The 6,513-nt window shown below is 34.4% G+C and overlaps 1 long non-coding RNA gene across 1 annotated transcript; it reads left to right on the forward strand.

Annotated features, from left to right (window-relative positions):
• The first annotated feature begins 1,080 nt into the window (after positions 1-1,080).
• On the forward strand, positions 1,081-6,153 carry LOC114261177 (uncharacterized). The gene is made up of 5 exons (XR_014365802.1): positions 1,081-1,510; positions 2,004-2,086; positions 2,790-3,065; positions 4,882-4,930; positions 5,822-6,153. It is a non-coding gene; the product is annotated as an uncharacterized LOC114261177 (long non-coding RNA).
• The last annotated feature ends 360 nt before the right edge of the window (positions 6,154-6,513 follow it).

Consider the following 6,513-nt stretch of genomic DNA (forward strand, 5'->3'; position numbering starts at 1 on the left):
TCTTCTAGAATGATCTGAATTTTTTTTGGGATCCTTCCTTGAAGAGTACAGTGAGTTGCATCCATACAATATTCTTTGCATATTCTTTACCCAATAACTTGGGTTTCTTGCCTTGGTTTTTTCTGGACTTGTGGTTGCATCATCTCTACCCTCTTTCTGATGTAGTTGATGCTACATCTACACATGTATTCCAAACCATTAATTTTGTTTATTTATCTGGCAGCCCTGATGATTAGGAGTGTTTCCTGGATTACTTAGGCTGTTTGCTCGAGGATGACAGTAGCTGGTGTAATGATGCTGATAGTGATCCAATTCATCCATCAAAATCTGTGGACTGCAAGCTTGCGCACTTGTCAGATGAAGTGGTGCACATTTTAATCCTTGCATTACATAAATTATTGTTTTATTACAGTTCTTTCCACAAAAGTTTATGCTGAATTTGATTTGTGTGACTTGGATGTGTGCAGTTTGATTCTCATATATTAATTGCGCCAGCTTTTGTACAAAAGTTATTCGCAGAAGCCAGTACTGACTCTGCAAGATGTCCATACTTGGCAAATCTTGAGATTGAAAGGAGGAAATTCTTGTTTGGAAAGGGAGATGATGACAAACTAATCGAGGCTCTAATGCAATATTTTTTCAGGTATAGTACAACCTTTATGAATTTCTTACTTTTTTGGGCAAATTACATATACCCCTCAAGGTTTAGCAAAATTACAGATACCCCCTGAGGTTTGAGAAATTACAGATACCCCCTGAAGGTTATATTTGCATAACAAATTAAGGGGCAAATTGTTATGAAAATATAAACCTCAGGGAGCAATTTGTTATGAAAATATAAACCTCAGGGGGGTATCTGTAATTTCTGAAACCTCAGGGGTTATCTGTAATTTAGATAAATCTCGAGGGAGGTATATGTAATTTTCCCTAATTTTTTTGATGAACTATGGGAAAATGCTATATCACATGGACTCAGGTACAAGTGTCGGGCTTGTGCCTAAGCATTAGACCACCCTAACTCTAAATATTAGGATATAGGGATATGTATCCAAATTCTGTCTTGCGTGAATCTATTATCTGCCAGTTTAACCAGTTTTGATTTCTTTAAATTTTGTTTTGCAAGTGGCAAGAACCACGCCGTATTCAAAATTCAGTTAATGCAATTTGAATATTTCTTCTCCGTAATCACATTTTCTTAGTCATTACATGTACTTAGCTATTCTTTTACTTTTTTTTTCTTTTTTTTTTCATAGGTAAGAACAGTTAAAGTCAGTAATATCTCACTAGCTACCTCTGCGAAGGATATTAAGGAATTCTTCTCTTTTTCTGGTGATATCCAGTATGTTGAAATGCAAAGGTCAGCTCTCTTGACTTACCCAGTGTTAAATTTCTTGCATACTCAATGCTCCATAGAGTTTGTGGCACGTTCTGCGGGGAAACTGAAACATCTCAGCTTGCATACGTTACCTTCAAGGAATCACAGGGAGCAGATACAGCTATGCTTTTGACAGTATGTCAATTGATTTTCTATATCAGTCTTGATCTCAATTTTTTCATTGAATATTTTTAAAATAAAAAGATTTTGACTGAACGACGCAGTTCTGTACAATGTTGTAGAAATCAAACGTATCCGGAAGGCATGAAACCCTAATGTATGAAACATGTGCCTTATATTTTGTAAAATTAGGAAATTTCTAAAATATTTAGTTTAATAAAGATGTACGCAAAAAAAAAAAAAAAAAAAAACAGAACGGAAAGAAGATAACAAAACTTTACTTGCAAAGAAAAAATTCTCAGTTAGGGGTTCACTCCTTGGAAATTTTTTGTCATGTGAACTGCAAGGTCTCACCTGAACAGTTTTTTAAGCCTCCTGATGGGAAGCTTGGATGTGTAAGCTTCCCAATCTTTAGAAATATTTTTTATGCAAATGGGTGCCATTTCAAAATTTCTATTGACCCTTAGATTTATTTTATATTTTTATATTTTTGGCCTTTTTGATTCAGGGATCCACAATTGCTGATCTTTCAGTCTCTATTACACGGGTTGAGAATTACCAGCTGCCTCCTATGCTCCTCCCCTAACCCCTGTAAGTGCCACGACTGTTAAAAATAGTACTTTAGTATCTGTTTTTATAATACTGTTCTATCTATTCATTCTGAAAATTTATAGATAATGCGAATGTAAAAAAAGTTGGATGGGCTAATGGCAGGTAAATTGGTCATGGACCTACTCACCTGATCCTGAGGCCCACATTGTAGTTTTTTGGAAACCTTAGTCACTTTACTGAAACCGCTATTAATGAATATATCAAGCCTTTTGTTTTAACTAATAATGTTTATATATCAATGGATTTTATGTGTTTCAGCATGCGTAGTGGTATTTTTAGTTATTGGGTTAAATCATCTGAAAGAAAATTAGGGTTAAGTAAGAAGAGAAGAAGGAAGAAGAAGAGCAGAGAAATAAGTTTAGGGCTTTATCATCTACTCTGCACCTCAGAATGTATTTATATTAGTGCGATATGAGATTACAAAACTACCTTTAAAATAATATGAAAAACTAACAACTCTAACAATCTAGTTTAGATCAACTATACTTGCAGACCAGTTTATATATTGGCTGTTTATCCTTGTGCCCTGTAAGTTCACAATACTGGTCTCTTGTACTTAAAAAATGAGGCCTCGTGGTAAATAAGTTCTGTTGGGTATTTCCTGCAGTTTTAGTTATTAGTACATTTAGTACTTAGGGTGGTAGAATGTTTGGAAAATCATACTGTTTTATGTTATTGCCAGGTTATTTGCTATAGGAAAGTACCATCGGAAGAACAAATCAAAGACCTGTTGCGCAAGAAGAACTTTGAGGAAGCCATCTCCCTGGTGGAGGAGCTTCAAAGTGAAGGTGAAATGACAGAGGAAATGCTGTCCTTTGTTCATGCTCAAGTGGGTTTCCTCTTGCTGTTTGACTTGCATTTTGAGGAAGCAGTAAATCACTTCTTGCTGTCAGAAACTATGTAACCTTCTGAAATATTCCCATTTATCATGCGAGACCCAAATCGGTGGTCATTGCTGGTATATACTACACTTGCTTATTTCTATGGTCATGATATATACTACATTTGCTTGTGATATTGCTTCAACACAAGGTTGCTGATTGTGCTAGTTATTGATCAGCAAATTTGGCTGGAAAAATTTCTTTCTGACAAATTATAAGTAGCTAATACCAAACTAGGAATGGTTTTTATGCTATACTTTGTTTTTCTTTTCCTTTTTTGGTTCAGTTTCATGGTTTCTTTGGAGTTTTAAACTAGGAAATCGTGCATCACTTGCATAAACTAAAGGTTTCTTATGCTTTGTCACACTTAATTACAGATAATGATTGATGCAGTGACCTGTGAACTAATACTTCATAGAGATTTTTTTCCTCACTAGTTTTTAATTTGAGAGTTTCTTGGTAATTCTACATGTTGATTGGTGTTAAAAGTAAGTATTTTATTATGAGGTGTTGTTACTTGCTCTATTGTTGGTAGTTATTATTTGTGTTGGTCTAGGATTCTGGAAAAGTTTTATTTGCTGAAACTAAGTATTCTTATGAGTGTATTTTCTAAAAGTTTCTATTTAATTTGAATTCTAACTTGAGCTGGGTTGTGAGTCTTTAATCCAGCTTGTTATTAACTTAAATAATTTCTTCAAAATTTGAGTTCCATCTGGTCATAACTTTGTTTGTGCCTTTGATGTAAGATGAGGTTTAAATACAATGAATGCTTTGTCTTGGTTAATGAACGATTGCGGAAATTTTTGTTGATTTGAATGGGGATAGCAGTCATGATTCATGGTTATGGTTCATTTCTTTCCCTTTCTTTTTCTTACTTTGTGAATTTCTTCTTCTACGGAACTTCTCAAAGCCCCTTGTATCACTAGAATCTAATCAAACACTTTGAATACTTTTGACCCCCCCGCCGCCCCCCCCCCCCCCGCTTTTTTCCCATCATTCAAACTGAAGCTCTAATTTAATTCTTGTGGAGTTCATGTGATACAAACATTGTTAGAGAATCTCACTTGTACATGACAACTCGGAACTACTTTAGTTGGAGCCGCAACCCACCCCCCCTCCCCAAAAGTATCCCCTTATTGCAATCAGGGAGGCACCCACACCACCTTCCATACTAGTATATCCCAACAATATTGTGACTGGGGGATTCTCTCTTTCCCACGTAGGCGCTTGCATGCTCGCTCACCATGTTCTTTATCTTTTTTAATGAAATTGAAAAGATAATAGATGGGTTGATTTGATATGAAAAAATGGTTTCAGGGGCTCTTAACCCAACATGATGTGAACTTGTCCTTTATCTCTTAGATTTATTTTATCTCTAGTTGCTTGGTTTTGCTTGGAATATTGTTTTATACACTCTTGAAGAGTTTGGTCTTTTCTCAAAGTATGTAAGAAGGGAGGGATTACTTGAACTTTACTAAATTTGTGGGATAAGTAGTAGTGATAGCATTTAAGAAAGAGATTAGGAAATTGTATATCTTGGTACTTTTCATGTTGTGGAGCACTCCACTGTTACTTAACTTTGCATATAAATATTTGATGACTGGTCTTATTTGGGGCAATTTGTTGTGAAATTACTCGATTTCAAAGTAGAACAGAAACAGGAAGATGCTATCTTAGCTGGATTACGACTTTGTGTGTGTGTGTGTGTGTTCTGTTGCAAATATAATTTAAAATTCTGCGTGTGATTTATACGTCTTGAAATAGTCTACCTCTATCACTTAACCATTGGGACATGCTTAATAAATAGTTATAATGATGTGCATTTGTTATTTTTACTTGGAAAATAATTTTCCTGTTTTGCTACCTTTATTTTTAATGTAACTTTCGTTACAGATGAAGCAATTTCTGCTATTGATCCGAAGAAGGTGGAAATTCTGCAAAGGTATGCTCCTCCTAAGTTATTGTATCTGCGACATTATCTCTGGAAAGTAATTCATAATAGCAAAGCCCATGCAGTTTTCTGTCATAATTATGTTCTTATGACCTTCAGTCTTTTTTTTCTGCCATTTTTTGAGCTACTTGGATGGTTAAAATTCCAAACATAGGGGCTAGCATCTGTTATTGTCTGCGTTTGTTTAATGGGATAGTACCTTTTATCTTCTGTGTTTGTTTGATTTGTTACCGCAACTGCTAATGTAAACATGATATGAAAAGAATGGATGTTTTTGAACTTTTTATTATTTTTGTTTCTGGAAACTTGAAAAATGATAACATAAAAAATGAATCAATACCAATTAATTAATTAATTAATTTTTTTAGTTTTGTTTCTAGTCAAGGCTGCGGCCTCATAGATCTTCCAAATTTCTGGTTGCAAGTATGAGTTAGTGGGTACATATGTAGATTACTCTAGGCTTGATTTTTGTATTACTGGCATCAACTCTGATGCTTTTCTAATAAAGTTTGTTTATTTATCAAAAAGAAAAAAAAAATGTAGATTACTCTTTGATGTGTCACCTTGGAAACTTTTCATGAACTTTCCTGGTCAAAATGATCATTCTTAATGATTTTGGTATTTCTCAGTTCTGTTAATTGTTTTCCTGTTAGTATGGAGTATACATATTCAAGCCCCATCATTTTCCATTTGGCACATAAAGAAAAAAATATAGAGAGATTAAAGCACAAAAAAAGAATTTGAAAAGGGTAAGGTACAGAAAACAGAGGAACTATGTTTCATTCTCTGTTCTGTTATCTTTTTTCTTTTGCTCCTGTTCTATGTTTAAGCGACTTTTTTCTCATGCTATTTTGTTTAATATCCCAAACTTTATTGATGCAGATATCTCCAGTGGTTGATTGAAGATCAAGACTCTGAAGACTCTCAGGTCCATACAACATATGCGCTCTTGCTTGCTAAATCAGCATTTGAAACAGAAAGTACCTCTCAAAATTCTGAAGCAGGAAATCTAGAAGAGACAAACATGTCAATGTTTCAAAGCCCTATTAGAGAAAGATTGCACATCAACTTTAGGTGATTTCATATTAATGTTATTAGTTTATAATAGTGGTGCCTGAGGGATGCCTCTTGTAAATCTGTAAATCTTATAAAAATATATAATTATTTTCAATTATTTTTGTTAGTAAATGTGTCGCTAAAAGTTTATTTTTGCCCACTCATATTGTGTTGCTAGAAGTGTATGTTTTACCAATACCAATTTGTCGTTGCCAAAAGTAAATCTTTATCGACAAACAAATCGTCGGCAAATGGTAATATTTACCGACGTAAATGTGTTGTCAAAAGTTTACTTTTGCCCACTCATATTGTGTTGGTAGAAGTGTATTTTTTGCCAATGCCAATTTGTCGTTGCCAAAAGTAAAGCTTTAGCGACAAACAAATCATCGGCAAATGGCATCATTTACCGATGTAAATGTGTCGCCAAAAGTTTACTTTTGCCGACGCATATGTTGTTGCTAAAAGTATATTTTTTGCCCATGCAAATTTGTGTCGCGAAAAGTGCCACACAATCATCA

Source organism: Camellia sinensis, chromosome 4 (assembly GCF_055761805.1).
Source record: "Camellia sinensis isolate YWXY chromosome 4, ASM5576180v1, whole genome shotgun sequence".
Taxonomy (NCBI): domain Eukaryota; kingdom Viridiplantae; phylum Streptophyta; class Magnoliopsida; order Ericales; family Theaceae; genus Camellia; species Camellia sinensis.